This window comes from Hyperolius riggenbachi, chromosome 9, assembly GCF_040937935.1.
Source record: "Hyperolius riggenbachi isolate aHypRig1 chromosome 9, aHypRig1.pri, whole genome shotgun sequence".
Lineage (NCBI taxonomy): Eukaryota > Metazoa > Chordata > Amphibia > Anura > Hyperoliidae > Hyperolius > Hyperolius riggenbachi.
In genome coordinates this window covers 126,396,091-126,415,173 of record NC_090654.1, presented here as the reverse complement: position 1 = coordinate 126,415,173, position 19,083 = coordinate 126,396,091, and the positions used below count along the sequence as shown (strand labels likewise).

Sequence of the window (19,083 nt, the reverse complement as noted above, 5' to 3'; positions counted from 1 at the left end):
GTCCATGGATGTCATGTGGGTGCCCGCAAGAAGAACAGGGGGATGAGTTCAGATGATGAGACAGCAAGGAGGAGGAGAAGAGTTGTAACTACCAGGGGGAGCTTGTCAAAAGGAGCTAGTGGCATTGTCAGACAGCATGTATCGGAACCTAGGATCAGCCAGCCAACACGCCCTTGAACGCCTGCTGTTGCCACTTGCCACCACCAGAATGCTGTCATTACAAAGCTCACCTGTGTGAAAAAAAATTCTGTGTGTCTGCCGCAGATAACAGCATTGCCATTTGCAACCTCTGCCACAGGAAACTGAGTCGTGGGAAGTACAACACCCACCTAGGGACAACTGCTTTGCGAAGGCACATGATGTAACATCACAAACACCTATGGGATGAACACATAAGGAAAAGCAGCACACAAACTCAAAGCCATCCTCCTTCTGTTCCAGAATCTTCAGCCACATCAACCTCTGCTGTCCTTGCCCCCTCTAAACCACCCTCCACTCCGCCGCCTCTCACCTTAAGCAGTTCCTGCTCATCATCTGCTCGCAGTAGGCAGCTTTCTGTCAAGGAAGTTTTGAAACGGAATAAGAAGCCAATGTCTCCGAGTCACACCCTTGCCCAGGGTTTGACAGCTGGCTTATCGGAACTGTTAGCCCATCAGCTTTTACCATACAAGATGGTGGAGTCTGAGGACTTTAAAAAATTTGTTGCAATTGGGATCCTGCAGTGAAAGGTACCGGGAAGAAACTTAATTTCCAAAAAGGCAATCCCTAACCTGTACAGTCATGTGGAAAGACAAGTCATGGCATCTCTGGCACATAGTGTTGGGGCAAGGGTCCATCTGACCACTGATACCTGGTCTGCAAAGCACGGTCAGGGCAGGTATATCACGTACAATGCGCATTAAGTTAACCTGTCGATGGCTGCCAAGCAAGAAATGTGTGGCTCTGCAGCGGAGTTGGTGACACCGCCACGACTTGCACGCAGGCCTGCTGCCACCTCCTCTTCTCCTCCTACTCCTCCCACATCCTCTTCATTATCGTCCTCTTCTTCTGCAGCTCCTTTCTCTACTAGTACAACAACTGCCCCACCCACCCACCCCAGCTCCCCAGGGCCTACTCCACATCCCAGGTATGATGTCACACCATCCTGGGCCTGACTTGCCTGCAACGCAAGAGTCACACCGGAAAAGCACTCTTGGATGCTCTGAACGAACAGGTAGATCAGTGGCTGACCCCGCACCAACTGGAGATTGGCAAAGTTGTGTGTGACAACAGGAGCAATCTGTGGGCGGCATTGAATTTTGGAAAGCTAACACATGTGCCCTGCATGGCACTTGTGCTGAATCTTATTGTACAATGCTTTGTGTCTAAGTATCCAGGCTTACAGGAGGTCGTCAAGCAGTCAGGAAGGTGTGTGGCCATTTCAGGCATTCCTACATGGCAATGGCACACTTTTCAGATATTCAGCGGTTAAACCGGCTATCAGCAAAGCGCTGCTACAATGTATACCTATGGATACATTCACACTGCAGCGGTTGCTTTTTCGATTAATCGCAAATGCGCTGCATGCAGCATTTTGGGGGAGATTGTGCTGTGATTCCCATTCTATTGAACGGGAATCACAAGTGCAAATCGAGCAAGAATCGCTACACTTTTTGTAAAAATCGCGAGCCGAACGCGATCGCAGGCTAGCAGCGCTCCGAGTGCCGTGAGTGAACTAGCCCTGACATTGTGGCTGTCCTTGGCAGGTTTTGTCACACCGTATCATTTGTTATGTATAAAGTGCTTTGGGGCCCAATGTGAAACTCGCACCGGGGCCCATAACTCCTTAGCTACGCCAATGCTAATACAGTATAAAACACCCTTTTTGGCCTTTTCCTCGATATACAATAAGATTTGCAATTTGGCCACTAGAGGGTGCTCAGACCCCTCTGTGAATTTTGCAGCTGTAATATCCTATACTTGCAAAGAAACAGGCTTTGAATGTAACATATTGTAAGCTACATAGAGTACAAACGTTTGTCTTTTTCGTTTGTTTTGGCTGGATAACTAAAGTGGATACAGGTGTCCCTTTATGTGGATAACTTCTCCTGTTGTAATACACTGGCTGTATTGCTTTTTCCTTGAATTCTGTAGGCATTTCAAAGGAAGATCTTAAAGTGTCCCCCCTCCCCTCTCCTTTGAGCAGTACACTCTGCTTGTCCAGAAAGCAAGCCAAGCAATGGCCTCAATTCACTAAGCTTTATCAAACGTTTGATAATTTACCTCATGGGTAAAATTTAATTTTGAATTCACTAAGGTGTTATAGATTTATTGAACGTTTTATCGATAAATACATTCGATAAATATATAACACCTTAGTGAATTCAAAATTAGATTTTACCCATGAGGTAAATTATCAAACGTTCGATAAAGTGTTTGATAAAGCTTAGTGAATTGAGGCCAATCTGTCAGTACTGCAATCATTCCTAAACTGCTATCCACAAAGCTGTGTAGCGACCATTTCACAATGACAAACTGCAAGTGTGTGCTTAGATTTACAGAGAACTTCACTGTATCTAAGGACAATCAAAATTAGAGTTATTTTCTTGTTTTCTTGTTTATACATCTTGGCTGTGTTGGACCTTATGGGTTAAAGCATATCAGAGCTCAGCAATAGTCTTTTTTTTTTTATACATATAAAAAAATCATTCTATGAAACAAAATGCTTTCCTTGTGATGCAGTAAGTATCTGATTTGATCTTATAACAATGTTTCACGGTACTTTTATAAGGACATACAAATAAAATCCACGTGTTCCAATGTGACTTGGGAGCTAGCTTGCCAGGAAGGAGGGGATGCAGCACCCCAAATGCTCTCACCATTGACAGGAAATTTGGGAGTCATGATTATATTTGTTGCCGGAGCTTGCATAGCGGGCAGCCTTGGCACCAGATAAAATTGTTTCATGTCTAAATTTCCCTAAATAGCCAATATTAGCATGGGCGCCTATGGGGCAGCTAAACACCTGCAGCGGCCAGTATTTTTTACGTACAGCGGTAAAGTCACAGCGTGGTTATCAGCGGGTTTGCAGCAAAGGGGGTATTTGGGGGGTGGTAAGAGTTAGACACTCTAATAATTTTGATAGTATTATTTTACTACTTTTTGACACTTTGAATTGCAAAATGCTAAGAAAAAGGGGCGATAAAACAAAATTCTCCTAGGAGAAAACTCAGGTGAAAAGGTTAATTGCATTTGGACCTTTAACTCTTACCAACTCAAAGCGTTTTTTTGTTTGTTTGTTTTTTGTTGTCAAATCACAGTTGTTTGCTTTACTGCCTGAGCCAGATTCACTAAAAAGAGGAATCTTCACCAGGGCCATTATCACACTATCACAATACTATCACAATATCGAGATACTATCGCAAATGTGGTGAAACATTGCATTCGTCCTCCTCGGTTCGAGAAAATAGACAAAGACAAGACAAATAACATTTATATTGCGCTTTTCTCCTGGCATACTTAAAGCGCCAGAGCTGCAGCCACTAGGACATGACCTGTAAGCAGTAAATAGTCTGTTAAGGAGTCTTGCCCAAGGTCTCCTACAGAATAGGTGCTGGCTTACTAAACAAAAAGAGCTGAAGTTTGAGCCCAGGTCGCCTGTGTCAGAGGCAACGCCTTTAACCAGTACACTATCCAGGCATCTAGCATGCATACAGCATCTACATGACATTGCCTAAGCATATGGTGAATTCGGATCTTTTGCAACACCCAATTCTCCCATAATGCATTGTTCTCCCTGCTCACCCTGCCCATAGCCTCTCCATCATTCCACTGCCCCTCCATAGCAAAAGAGGTGTCACTAGCCTTCAGGCTAGTGACGTGTTTTAACAGCATTGTGTTCTCAAACGCTCACCCAAGGGATGAATCCTGATCCCTACCAGGCGACAATCCTCGTAGATGTGTTTTAGGCTTTACTAATGCAGCTAAACCGCTAAGCGCTTGTGTAGCGATTTTTGCAGCATTTTTTTTAGCAATTTTGAAATGTTTTTGAATTTAGTGTTAGCGATTTGTATAGCGATTACAATTTTCATTAGTGCAGGGCTTTTTGGATACAGCAACTGGTTTTTAGTGGTAAGCGTGCTGCAAAATAGCTTTGTGCAGCAATTGAAAAGCAATTTTGCAGAATCCTATATGCTGCAGGCACTGCAACTGTGATTTCAGGAAGTTGCAATCGCTACTTGCAATCACCTCCATTGACTTTCATTAATCTAGCGCTTTTGGAATTGCCAGCACTTCATCACAAATCCGCACTGTCCATTTTGAACCTGCTCCGCGTGTCTGTCAGCTTCAATTACTGACACTCATATGTCCCCCGGTTCTTCCACTGCTGATTCCACCATTCGGTCCCTTCCGAAGCTGCTAAACAGACCAGATGTGGGCAGAAGCATGGGGCTCCCCATAGGAGTACAATAGACCAATTCTACCTAGCAATAGGGAGAATTTTTATTGGACAACCATGAACCAGAAATCCTCCATGTTGCTTAGGATTTCACATTGATCTTTTGCAACCCAATGGGGATCCACACTCTTCTGCCCAGCACAGATCTGTTTACTGGGACTGGGTGGAGGAGTCAGTAGCAGAGGACATGTGAGCATTTGCATGTCGAAGTGGATATGACAACCAGCCTAGTAAGAACACTGTCCGTTCTCATAGGCTTTCATTGCATATGTACACCCATCCATTCTGGAAAAATGCAGCAAGTTCAGACTCTAAAAACGATCGGTTGTACAGAAAAATGAAAAGCTTTTTTTTATTTGTTCAAGAAATCTGATCGGATTTCCCATTTGTTTTTATATAAGACGATTAGGAGTGGGGGATTTTTCTCATCAAGTTTTATGAAAATTGAATGGCATAGGTCAATTTCTTAATGTGTAGACCAAAGCATTTTTTGAATCTTTTTTTTGTGTGATACATTGGTCAGATTTTTCAAATATTACAATCCATCAGAAAAACAAATTGTAATATTACAATCAATCAGAAAAATTGATTGTAATTCTTGAATTTAAAAGAAATGTAAAAAAATGTTGTGGTGTGTGGCCACCTGAAGGGCTGGAACCCAAAGGGCGGTTTTGTGAGCATTTCTGGAGCGATTTAAAACGCTAGCGTTTTGCCAAAACGCTCAGCTAATGTTAATGGATGGGGCAACTTCCACTGGAGCGTTTGCGATTCCTCAAATCGCAAACGCAGGACATGCAGCATTTTGGGAGCGTTAGCGCTTCAATGTAAAGTATATAAACGCTGGCTTAATCGCTCATTAAAACCTGCATTGAGCGATTTTGCTAGCGTTTTAACCTTACCACACACTGTAACAAAATTAAAATTAATTGAAAGGACCAATCAGACTTTAAAATGATAATCGCTACACAATCGCTGGCAGATTGATACACTTTGTAAAATCACTTCCTAAAACGCTCATGAAACCGCTGACAAACTGCTCATACAAAATGCTAGCGCTTGCGATTAGCGATAGCGTTTTGCAGTGGGTTCCAGGCCTTAGGGCTCGCTCACAGTGCTCAGTTGCTTGCAGAATAATTCTGCATGTCAGCTCACTGCCCATACAATTTTATGTAACTGTTCACAATACTGTATTGTAGCTGATCACGTTATTCTAACTTGCTCCATGCAGGCTTTTTATTAAAGTCTATATCCAGTCTCCATTGCAGTTCACACTTTTCTATGCAACTGCCCACTGTGAACCTAACCTTAGACTGTTTCAGATTTTGCTCCTGTATCTGAGTATTACACCATAAGGCCATATTAAAAAATTTTAAAATCCAAGTGTAATGATCCGCTCAGCTGGCTGCACAGGCAGACAGCTGTTTGACCATTCCTTATGTCTGAGGGATGCAGGTCTCTGGAAAAGAGACCTGGCTTAATCTTGTAACTTTCAGAGTTGCTTTGCTGAGGGATTTGCATACATGCAAATTGCCCAGCTGTCTCCTTTGAGGGCTGGCAGTATAAAAGCCTTCTTCTCCCACAATCCTTTGCTGGTCATAATGGTTTGTTAACACACTCCTGGAGTGTCAGCCTTCCCTGTTGGATTGTTATAGTTATCTTAGAGTATTTCTGGGGGCTGTATTAGACACCCCTCTAGTTCAGTCAGGTTGTATTATTTGTATTGCCTGCTCTGTCTGTCGGGGGTGCTAACCAGAGCAGCGGTTGCTACTGGTAGCCCCTTCTGTTCATCTGCTTGGATCGCACTTGCCTCTAGCGGTAGCGGCTGTGGATCCTTCTGATCTGTATTCTTGGAGGGTAAGCTGGAGCAGCGGTTGCTACTGGCTTCCTTATTTTGCTGTACTTGGATCGCACTCGCTCTGGCGGAAAGAGCAGTGGATCCCGCTAACTCTGTTTCTATACTTGGATCACACTCGCTCTGGCGGAAAGAGCAGTGGATCCTGCTAAGCTCTGTTGCTGTACTTGGATCGCATTTGCTCTGGCGGAAAGAGCAGTGGATCCTGCTAACTCTGTTTCTATACTTGGATCACACTCGCTCTGGCGCAAAGAGCAGTGGATCCTGCTAAGCTCTGTTTCTTTACTTGGATCACACTCGCTCTGGCGGAAAGAGCAGTGGATCCTGCTAACTCTGTTTCCCTACTTGGTTCACACTTGCTCTGGCGGTAAGAGCAGTGGATCTTTCCTGTCCTGTCCCTGAACCCGGATCGCACTCGCTCTGGCGGAAGAGCAGTGGATCTTATCTGACCTATACCTGTTTCCTGTTGGTCTGTCTGTCTTGTCTGATATGAACGCTTGCTGTAGGCTCGGTGAGGTAACCATTAAGCAAGCGCTCGCGTTCTCTGTTTCGTGTTTGTGTGTCGGTGGTTAGTTAGGGTGGCGTGCTTGTCTCTGTTGCGCCTAACGTGCAGAGACCGCGCTGTGAACGCGTTTGCTGCTGCGAATGAGTGCGGTGTTCGCGTTTAGTTAGCGTTTGTTATTTTCCTTATCATTCTCATTGTATGATTTGCTGTGCCTTTGCTCTGTTCCTGGGTTTACCTCTGCTTAGTCTTGTGTCACCTCTGGCAATCGCCTCTGTCGCGATTGCATTCCTACTCTGTTTCTGCTGTTGTGTGTGCACCGTCGCGGGTTGGCGACTAGATTGGTGCACACACATACATTCTGTCCCTGTGCTCATTCTCATTCGCAATCGGTTTCCTCTGTTGTGTGTTCACCGTCGCAGGTTGGCGACAAGATTGGTGGACAAACATACATCCCTTTTCTGTGCTTATTCAGTCTTGTGTCGCTGTTGGCAATCGCCATCTCTTGCGATTGCTTTCCCACCTGATCTTCACGGTTGTGTGTTCATCGTCGCGGGTTGGCGACTAGATTGGTGAACACACATACACCCTGTCGCTGTGCTCTCTCTCTTTAAGGGCTATCTTGCCCTGCTCGGTTGCAATTCGGACAATTCCCATTTGGCATCTGTGGCAGTACAGAGGCTTGCTCCTCTGCACTCCACAGCTCCACCTGCCGGTGGGAATTTCCCTCTACTGGTGCTTTGCACCAAAGCTGGGTTCTCTCCTTTCATACGCTTGTGGAGGATTTCTGCCGTGTCAGCGCACGCCTTGTGCGCTGATCACGGAGATAATTCCACAATCGTTACACCAAGATAACCAACCCCACAACAAAGCCACAAAAGATTCATGAGCATTGGCCAGCAGAAAAGGCTGATAAAAGGTATGCAGAACATACATGCAAACTTGACATCAAATGGAGGGAGGAATAATTTAGTTTTAATGTTGGAGGTGTAGAAAAGTGAGGACAAACTGCTGACTATACTATATGAATAATATGTCTGGTCATACAAGCTTGAACAGCCAGGACAGTTCCCATATACAGTATCTCATGAATAATTTATATTTCCTTTTCGGGACCGGCCGCCTACTCCCCCTTAAGGACCAGGCATTTTGCGCGGGAGGGGGTGCGCGCGTTTGGGGGGGGTCAGGCGGCCAGATCCCGTCTGTGGCTGGCTGGTTTTGTGTCCCCCCCATAGTGGCCTGTGTCCCCCCTTCTGAAAGCAGCCTTCACTCACCTTCCAGGCTCCAGCGATGAGCCGCACGGGACCCTCTTCTCCGGCCGGCATCTCCGTTCTGTCTTACGATCAGTTCCGGGTCGCGGCTTGATGACGTCATCAAGCCGGGACCCAGGACTGACGTCAGGGCGGAGATGCCGGCCAGAGCGGAGGGGGGCGCCGATCGTCGCGGGAACGGCAGGGAAGTGAGTGGATCCTCTTCTTTTCCCCCTGCCGCCGCAGCTGTCAAACTGATCACTATGATCGGACGGCGATCATAGTGATCATGTGATCAGCAGCCATACGCGATGGCTGCTGATCACTCGGGGGAGATGTCGGCTGTCATATGACAGCTTAATCCCCCCGTGCACTATCGCGTCAGGAGCGGAAACTGCGGGCCGGCGTAGATTCTACGCCACATCAGGCTAGAACAGCCACAAGTGCGGCGTAGAATCTAATGCACGCGGTCCCGAAAAGGATATACACTACTCAAAAAAATAAAGGGAACATAAAAATAAGACATCTAAGATATGAATGAAATATTTTTATAAAATACTTTGTTCTTTACATAGTTGAATGTGCTGACAACAAAATCACACAAAAATTTTCAATAGAATCAAATGTATCAACCCATGGAGGTCTGGATTTGGAGTCACACTCAAAATTAAAGTGGAAAAAAACACTACAGGCTGATCCAACTTTGATGTAATGTCCTTAAAACAAGACAAAATGAGGCTCAGTAGTGTGTGTGTGTGTGTGGCCTCCACGTGCCCGTATGACCTCCCTACAATGCCAGGGCATGCTCCTGATGAGGTTGTGGGTGGTCTCCTGAGGGATCTCCTCCCAGACCTGAACTAATGCATCCACCAATTCCTGGACAGCCTGTGGTGCAACGTGGTGTTGGTGGATGGAGCGAGGCATGATGTCCCAGATGTATTCAATTGAATTCAGGTCTGGGAAATGGGCGGGCCATTTAATAGCAGCAATGCCTTCATGTTGCAGGAACTGCTCACACACTACTGCCACATGATCAAGCATTGTCTTGCATTAGGAGGAACCCAGGGCCAACTGCACCATTATATAGTTTCACAAGGGGTCTGAGGATCTCATCTCGATACCTAATGGAAGTTGGGTTACCTCTGGCGAGCACATGGAGGGCTAAAAGGCCCAAACAAAAATTGCTGTAGCTCTGCCTCTACTGGTGTCAATCAGCGCTGATCGCCGCCTCTCACCCGCCCCTCTCAGTCTTCTTTCACTGAGAGGGGCGGGGGAGAGGCGGAGATACACGCAGATTGATGCAAAGGGGTCATCAAAATCCACGACCCCTCCTTATACCTCTCGTTGCCCTTTAAAGGGAATGTCCAAGCAAAATAAAAAAATGAGTTTCACTTACCTGGGGCTTCTACCAGCCCCATGCAGCCATCCGGTGCCCTCGTAGTCACTCACTGCTGTTCCGGTCCCCCGCTGGCAGCTTGCCGACCTCGGAGGACGGCGGGACGCATTGCGTACATTTTTACGCATAACAGCTAGTGTGGAAACATTAACACATACATTTTTACGCGTTAATGGTTCAATGCGTACATTTTTACGCATTGAATCAGTAATGCGTAAAAATGTATGTGTTAATGTTCCCACACTAGCGGGAATGCGTAAAAATGTACGCAATGCGTCCCGCCGACCTCCGAGGTCGGCAAGCTGCCAGCGGGGGACCGGAGCAACAGTGAGTGACTACGAGGGCACAGGATGGCTGCATGGGGCTGGTAGAAGCCCCAGGTAAGTGAAACTCATTTTTTTTATTTTGCTTGGACATTCCCTTTAAGTCTTACCTTTAGTTTTTTCAGCAGTGTATATCTCATGATTGCATTTAGAGTAGGTTCACACTTGTTTTAAAAACGTATCCGTGGCTCCGTTTTTTTGGCCCTGATCAAAAACGGAGCCACGGATACCAATGTTAAAAATAGCAGCCTTCTTCACTAAAAAAAAACAAACTGATCCGTCTGCGTTCAGGGGGATCAGTTTTGAAAAACTGAACGGACGGTCCGGATTTGCAACATTTTCACGGATCGCACATGGATCTGGATACACAGAGGGGTAGTGAAGGGCAATAGGAAAACGGATCCCCCTCTACACAGGCAGCTTTGGACACAGAAACAGATCCGTTTTCTGTGCCCCAGCCTCAGGGTGGGGAAGGGGTCACCATGCTGGAGGTGGTAGCAGCCAGGACAACTCCCCCCTCCCTCACATGGGTCCCCCGTCCCCGCAACCCCTTCAGCTACTTTGCGCAAAAGTTGTTCAAATGTATGTAGGTGGCGAGCGGGGAGCTTACCTTCTTTACTTCCTCCACTCGCCGTGTCACTTCCTGCAATGCCATTGCAGGAAGTCAAGCAGTGAGCGGTGGAACACAAAAAAGGTAAAATCCCCGCTTGCCGCCTACATACATTTGAACAACTTTTGCGCAAAGTAGCTGAAGGGGGAGCGGGGACGGGGGCACCCAGGCGCGAACCCCCTCCCTGACGACCCCCCTCCCATCCTGGCTGCTTTCCCCCCAGCATGGTGGCCCCCTCCTCCCACAGGCTGGGCATACGTTTCCACACTGACTGGAAATGTATGCTTTAATTCAGTGGTGTAGCTAGGAAGCTGTGGGCCCTGATGCAAGTTTTACAAGGGGCCCCCCAAGCACTCTATATATAACAATTGATACAGCGCACCAAAACCTGCCAATGGCAACTACAGTGTCAGAGGTGCAAGAAGGGGATGGGGACCAGTTTGTTAATTATTACTACTATTCAAAGTATCCAGGGCCGGATTTACAGCTCAGGAGCCTATAGGCACAGAAGTTCTGGCGCCCTAAACTCCGCCCCTCTGTGCAGGCCACACCCCCTTTTTCAAATACAGGCAACAGAGTTTTTAATAAAACTGGAGAGGACAAACACAGTAGAGACTAGCCTTTTCCCAGGCAGACAGCGGCCTGGACAATAAATAGTCTGTAGCCCCCCCATATAGCATGCCTTTTTTAGAGGAAACCGGAGACTTTCTAACTGCAAGCATTTATACCTACCTGGGGATTCCTCCAGCCCTTGGTATGCTGTGGGCTCCATTGTGTCCTCCTTGTCCCATCCATTCTTTCAGTATTGAGTTTGGTGGTTTGGGACTACAACGCATGCGCCGCTATGGCCGCACACATCTGACCTGCGCATGCGTAATGGAGCACAACAAAGCCCGACTGTGGCTTTAACTGGGCCAGACGGGAACGATGGACGAGCACAGGAGGATGACGAGGGAGAGCCAGGTAAGTATGAACATTTGTAGTTAAAAAGTGTTATACTATACACTCAGATGTACACTTTTATGAACAGAATGCTTCCGTCCACGTGAGCACACCTGGCAAAGGGGCGCTGTGGGTGACTGGAGGATCGTGGAAGCACCTTGAGGGCACAGGATGACCGCAGGGGCTGGAAGAAGCCCCAGGTAAGTTACAGTGCTGTTTTTTCCCCATTTTAGGTTGCCTTCAATATAGGTAGCCCCCCTTTCAATATAGGTAGCCAGATCGCTCACCTTTATAGTATAGGTAACCCCACCCTTAAGTTTTGGTAGCCAGGTGCTCTCATTTCAGTATGTATCCAAAGGACCCCTTAAAGGAATCATCAGCCAAATTATAAAAAAGCTGATTTACTTACCTGGGGCTTTCTCCAGCCCCTTGCAGCCAACTGTTCCATACTGGCAGCTCCGCTCTCCGTCGCCGGCCCGGGGTCCCCGCACGGTGCAGAGGACGGCCTCAAGGTTGTCCTTACTGCACCTGCGTGAAGCACCGCATACTAAGGATGCCTGGCGAGACACCGTGCGGGGACCCCGGACCAGCGGCGGACAGTGGAGCTGCGGCATGGGACATTTCAGCTGCAAGTATAGGTGGACAGATACCCCATCCCCCCACCCCTTTGGTGTAGGTGGCTTCCCTCTACCTCAGTATGAAGCCAGATACCTCTCCCTCCCCTCCCAGTACTCAGATGCCCCATCCCTTTAGTATAGGTGCCCTCCCCATTAATTATAGGTGGCCAGATGTCCTGCCCCCCCACCCTTTCTTTTGTATAGGTGGTCTCCCCCAACCCAAGTAGTCAGATGACATAATCCCTCGAGTATAGGAGCCCCCCTTAAGTTTAAGTGGCCAAATGCCACCCAAACCCCCAGCCCTTTGAAATAGTTTTTTTCCTCCCCCTCCCCCAAGTAATCAGGTGCCCCCACGAGTTCCCTTAAATATATTTTCTACCCCCACACCTCCCCGAGTCAGGTGGGCTCAACATAGTCTTACCTGCTTCTCTCCTCCACTCCCAGCGCTCGTCTGCCTATATTGCATAAAGTCCTCCTCGCTGCTCCGCTGCCCGGGGCTAATTACTCATTCATTTAGACTTGCAGACAGCAGCGTGGCCCGCAGTGATGAGTGAAGCGAGCGGCGAGCCAATGACAGTGCTGTATACTTCACATACAGGAAGTGAAGTATACAGCGCTGTCATTGGTTACCGCTCACTTCACTGCGGGCCACGCTAATGTATGCAAGTAAATGAGTGAGTAATTAAGCCCGGGGTGAAATGGCAAGGAGAACTTTATGCAAAATAGGCTGATGAGTGTTGGGAGAGGAAGCAGATGCTGCGTGCATGTCATAAATACGGCGGCCGCCAGCGATACTCACTGTGCGGCTGCTGACTGCAGGATAGAGTGACCAAATCTCGCTGCGGGCGGCCAGAGCATGGGTGGATGACATTGTCGGGACTTTGGGGTGCCGCCTTTGCCCCATAAGGCGCCTGTAGGCTCGTGCCTACTGTGCCTTATGGTAAATCCGGCCCTGAAAGTATCTATAGAAGTGATTATTATGAGCACAGGACCAATAGAGAGCTAATACTGTAGGTGAGAGAGGGCCCTTCAGGGCCCCTCTGGCCCAAGGGCCCTGATGCAGTTGCTACCTCTGCAACCCCTATTGCTACGCCCCTGCTTTAATTACATAAAAAAAAAGGAAAAATAGCGTAGAGAAAAAATGTCATCAAATCGGATCCGATCTGCTATGGACAAGTGTGGACTGATGCTGCGTACACACATGCAACAACGATCGTTCGTTGTTAACGACGAACGAACTTTTAATTGATGAAAGAAAGACCTAAATAAAGGTAGTTTTTAAAGGTGTGTAACGATCTGATCGTTAGAACGAACGTTACATCGCATAAAGCAACTATTGCGCTTGTGCATAAAAATGAAAAGTTCCATGGAGAAATAGTGAAATGCGCATGTCAAGCCTAGTACGAACGACCGTTTCCAACGATGTACTACTTTTGCAAACAATCGTCGTAGGGAAAAATCCGCCAAGATAGATCGTTCGTTAACAATCTAGCTCGTCCGTCGTTAGACTTAATGGTCGTTGGCTGCTTTTTTTTAAACGATCGTCGTTTTAAATGATTGGGGAACGATCGTTTCAAACGACTATAGTCGCATGTGTGTACGCACCTCTAGCCTTAGCAGTTTGCCTATAATTTATCTCCAGCCTCATACATTTCCAAGTACTGCTTTCATAGTATAAGCTGCTTGTTTGGAAAAAAAAGTATTTTTTCTGCAGTCCCTTCATCTATCAATTCCTGCAGCATTGACATTGGGATCTGTGAAAAACAGATGTTTATTTTAGCAAACATGAAAAGGATGCGTGCTGTAAATCACCCGCATGTCCTCACTGCCAGTGCATCCCCTCCCATCTCTATGTCCTATCCTATTAGTTTCTCTGCTTACACATGTACAGCCTTGCCAAACTGCATCCTCTGCAGCGTTTCCTTGTCAAAACTTCCTGTGAATTCCGAGTTCCAACACTTTTTCCTGCAGCCTCCTCCCCAACTCTGATAACACAGCCCAGGCTCTGGCTGATCCAGTACTCACTGAACTGAGAGCTTATACTGGCGTCCTGCATCACTGCTCTTCACACAACTATACGAGGACACATAAGCTGCATCTGTCACTGCTGGGAACTGTCCTGCTACACACTACCCATCTTCACATAATCCAGGATCCAGTACAGCGGAGGAGCTCCCCATTCCAGTGTGAGTACATCTGAAAGGCTCAGCTTGCTTTTATGCAGTTACTCTGACACATACCTCTACATTTTAGAAATGGGAAAGAGGGATACTCTTCAGACTACTTATACACTGCACTTAATCTGTTATGGTGTGATTATTATTCTTCAATTGCCCCACAACGTTACCGAAAGTAACTTGATGGTGTGGTGCCATACAGTGAGGCATACAGTACCTCAAGTACTGTCTCCCTTCCCATGTAAGTGCGCACCTCGTACTGTTGTCTTAACCTAGTCTATGCAGTATGTTACTGTACAGTTGGTACCTGCTGAGCAGCACCGATATCAATAGCCCCATAGGATTATCATTGCTTCTGCGTCAGGATGCAAGTATTTTGTGCAATGGCCAAAATGTGAAAGAACCCTTAAAGAGGAACTCCAGTGAACATTTTACTGCTGGCAGGTGATGTAGCTGCTGCATGGTTTTTGGCAGTTGGAAACAGCTGTAAACAGCTATTTCCCACAATGCAACAAGGTTCACAGACAGGAAACTGCCAAAAGTTCGAACTTTTCTTGTGGGAACGGTTTCTTGTGGGAGGGGTTTCACCACAATATCAGTCATACAGTGCCCCTTGATGGTCTGTTTGGGAAAAGGAATAGATTTCTCATGTAAAAGGGGGTATCAGCTACTGATTGGGATAAAGTTATTTTTTGGTCGGAGTTTCTCTTTAAGCTGAATACTGACCTAATGACCCAGGAAGATGGATCTCAGCTACAACCCTCAATGACGAGCGTTCCGTGATCCATCACCCTGCAGGCGGGTACAGATGACTGGTGCGAACGGGAAGTCAAACGGTCGCTGTACTTTGCGTGGAGTCATCGGGGTTCTTAACGATCCCATCCGAAGCGGTGGTGGTTAACGCAGCACGTCACAAAGCATCTTTCATGTAATCACGTCACCTGTCTGTACCCACGTCGCGAGACACGATAGCTCATTGCTCGAATAAAGGCGGTTGGAAAAATCGTGCAGGGGGTATGGCCCTTTTAGTCTACATTCTCATTAGATCTCTCGTGGTGCGCATCCATAGGAATTAAATCACACCGCAACAGTGTTGACAAGTCCCATTGCGCACGCTCTCAATGCGATGCAACACATACACTGCAGAATACAGCCCACAGATTATCTTGAGACACCTCTAGTAATGAGAGTTATGAAGACTTCATCAACAAATCACAGTTTTTCATACCTGCACAGAAGAAACCGAGGGACCTCCTGGGCTACGGGGAGCTGAAAGAAGCCCCAGGTGAGTTCAGTATTCCATTTTTCAGGTCTGTTCAGGGTCACTTTAAGGACCAAATCAATAGAAAATATGATTGGAACTGTTAGAGCATCTCGCATGATTGGTGGTGAGCAGAGCCGGGACAAGGTCCTCCAGCACCCAAGGCTGAGACACCAAAGTGCGCCCCTCCATCCCTCCACCCCAGCTGTCACACACTGATTGCTATTAGACTAAGAGGCACCCCAGGGACCCCAACACCTTAATCTCTAGTTATCTGGCTTGTAGTCACTTCCATGTATCTCCTTTTCTTATTTCTTTCTGCTTCAAACACAATTAGGAATGACAGCTGAATGAATTGTGCGCCCCCTCCTACACTACACCCTGAGGCTGGAGCCTCTCCAGCCTATGCCTCGGCCCGGCCCTGGTGGTGAGACAATAGTGTTGCACAATACTGAGCCACTCACATTTTGGTGTGATCAAATCACTCCAGAATGAAGAGTGTGTGGCTGTGTTTAACTACTAATACACACCTGTTGTCAGTGCCAGTGATGCCAAGACAATTCCTAACAACCAAACAATGTTATGATAATTTCTCACTGCATGGATGACAAGAAAGCACCATGACATTGTGACATTGTCAGTATTCTGTCAGAGCTTTTACTGTACAGTATTTGTATGATTTTTTTTTTTTGGTTTCCTTGGTTGAGTTGTGGATATGAGGTCCAGTTTTACTAACATTGAATTGTGGGGGGAAAATGAGAATTTGTTATTATACAAATATAATTTGTGATCAGGTTGTAACTATTTTCTGTTTTATATCTGTAAGAAGCTACCTTCAAAGCAAAGTGTTGGGCTGATTGATAAACTATTTTGCCCGATGGCAGTCTAGATAATCCTTCAGGAAAGGCAATTGTTTGTAGTTAGTGTATGTGTGGGGCCCGCTTTCCTGTTTTGATTACTTTCTGAAACGTCTGCCAATCCAGTAGATGTTATTACCATGCCTGGGAGTGTTCATGATCAGAGGTGAATGGAACTTGCTGACTGTATGGATCAGAATACTGTTCAGATGAAAAGAATAATCTATTATTGAGTGAGATGGTAATATAGGGGATCATTTTTTGTATGTCTTCCAAACACAATGCATCTATGCCAGTAAAGGTGGGTACACACGTCAGATAAAAGTCTTTGGAAAATGAAAGATCACAGACCAATTTTACCCCCTTTCATGTAGTATGAGAGCCATACTCTACACAGTCTATTCTATGGAGCTGAACTCCCCATCAGATAAAAATCTTTGCAAGATGCTGCACACAAAGGCCGCTGTACACATGCAACAGATCAGTATCTGCAAAAGATCTGTTCCTGCAAAAGATCCATTCCTGCAAAACGCATTCATAGTCTATGATATCTGCAGACCTCATACACACCTTGTTTAACGGACAATTATCTGTAGATCAGATCCACCAGGTTGGATCTTCAGATCGGCAGATAATTGGCTGATCTGCAGATGAATGTCCATTAAACAAGGTGTGTATGGGATCTGCAGATATCATAGACTATGAATGCATTTTGCAGGAATGGATCTTTTGCAGGAACAGATCTTTTGCAGACACTGATCTGTTGCATGTGTACAACATCTTTGTGTGCAGCATCTTGCAAAGAGTTTTATCTGATGGGGAGTTCAGCTCCATAGAATAGACTGTGTAGAGTATGGCTCTCATACTACATGAAAGGGGGTAAAATTGGTCTGTGATCTTTCATTTTCCAAAGACTTTTATCTGACGTGTGTACGCACCTTAAGGGTGGGTAAACACTGTGCACGTTGTGGTGTGTTATAGCGTTAGTTCTAGTCGTGCTGCAATAGTTCCGGTCATGCCGCGTTATAAATGATTAGCGTCAAGGTACTGAGAGCTGAGAAGCTTGCATTGCCGTTGAAAGCCAATTTTGAAAAGTGTCTTGTGGCACATCGGAACGCATTCAGTGTTAACCTTGCCTCAATGTAAAAACATTATTACTGAACAATGACACATTTTTGTAGTAGTTATGGTCTTTATTGCCCATCTACTCTCAATGCTTCATTTTTTTCTTAGTTTAGATAGGAGGAAACGGTTACAGAAAATGCGAGTTGTTATTGCTGTCTTGGTTCCAGTTGGGTAGATTTCCACTCCTTTTCTTTGTGACATCCTCAAGATAGATGGGATGTGAGGACATTTTTTTAGTGGCATTAGGCCTGGTTCACACTGCAATGCAAACGCAGCGGATGCAGAAATGTGGTAAACACATCCGTTCAGACATGGTTGACATTACCTGCTGTTTCCATCCAGTGGGTTTGTGTCACCACCTGTCCTCCATAGTGCCCCCCGCTGTCCCCGCTTGTCCCAGGGAGCAGGAAACATGGGGGCTTCCTTGTTGAGTTGTAAAAAATCTATGTGAATCCTACCTAACAACAGGGAGGATTCTTATTGGTTCTCCATGAACCAATGAGAATTTTCCAGTTCCAGCAGTATTTCCATAGTTTTTTTTGCATAACATTGAGGTGCCGCATGCTTCTTCTGCTCTCCGATTTCCTGCAATAGAGCGATTGGAGGAGGTGGAACTGGAAATACACAGGACAGGTGAGTAGTTCGGATGCGGTGACCAGCCTACTGGGAACCGACATAGTCAATTGCGCCCAATTCGCAGTACGATCGCATTACATTTGTGGAAAAATGCAGCAGGTTGGGCCTTGGCGTTTGTGGTTCAGTCCGTGCATGTTGCATTCCGATTTTGTGTTTTCCTATGTTCTGGAAATGCTGCGTTTTTTTCTGTAGAGTGAACGCGGTCTTAGGCATTAGATAATTGGAGAATGCAAGTGGGGTGCAAGATTAGTAATAATAATACATGATTATAATTCAGTGCTCTGTATTACATATGTTGTGAAGAATATAAGACTAACAAAAATACTTACAAGAACATAATAAATCGTCACAGCAGAGGAGAAGCTGATGAAACAATATGTACTATCTAAGAGACTTCTTTTGACTTTGGCATATATAAACCAAAGGCGTGATTTTCCATGAACAGATCTTTTTTAAGTGGGACTTTTAGTGGGAATGAGGGACTGCTTGCACCCTGTAATGTTATGACATGGGTTATAAAATATTATAAACCAAGACTTGTTAGAGATACTTGGGAAAAAGTCTCTGAGGTAATGACACTGGGCAAGTTGTACTGGTGAAGAAAGGATTATGGGCAAGAACTAATGATAACTCTGCAATTGATACTAATACTCCATTATTGTCTCATGAAATGTTCTGGTGGTAAACAAGCAATAATTATTTGACAAGGGTTTTAAGAATACCGTAAATGTTTGTTGACTGAAAGTATAGTTGCTGATATAGGTAGCCCTACATACATTATGGCCGATGGATTTGGCTACTACCATCTAGTTCAACTGATAAACTTTTGCTTCCATGATTGTTGTACCTCCATGATAAGTATCTGCTTCCTGATGCTACCTTCTTCCTCTGTGTATAAAATGATCTTGATGTTTAGAAGAAGATGAGTTACAACTGGACTTTCTGGTTTTGTATATATCAAAACAAAAAGTCCTGTACAGTTTGACTTTTTTTGCAATGTATGTATGTTCTGATAAAAGGACAGCCTTCATACGCTTGATACTAGCTTGACCAATTGTTCAATTTTATGGAGTACATGTATTTTGTGCCCTGAACGC

At 45.8% G+C, this 19,083-nt stretch overlaps 2 protein-coding genes across 4 annotated transcripts in view; one reads left to right on the top strand and one right to left on the bottom strand.

The window, feature by feature from the left end:
• The window catches only part of LOC137532676 (butyrophilin subfamily 1 member A1-like), a 92,601-nt gene that overhangs the window by 70,358 nt on the left and 3,160 nt on the right, over window positions 1-19,083 (bottom strand). For 2 of the 3 annotated variants that reach the window (XM_068253480.1, XM_068253477.1), the window contains exon 1: window positions 14,415-14,642. The exons of the other annotated variant lie outside the window; for it this stretch is intronic. The gene's annotated coding sequence lies outside the window, so the exon portion shown is untranslated. Of the gene's footprint in view, window positions 1-14,414; window positions 14,643-19,083 lie in introns of those variants that run through there. 3 annotated transcript variants of the gene reach the window in all.
• PEAR1 (platelet endothelial aggregation receptor 1) overlaps window positions 14,004-19,083 on the top strand; it is a 209,984-nt gene continuing 204,904 nt past the window's right edge. The window contains exon 1 of the mRNA XM_068253475.1: window positions 14,004-14,116. The gene's annotated coding sequence lies outside the window, so the exon portion shown is untranslated. The remainder of the gene's footprint in view (window positions 14,117-19,083) is intronic.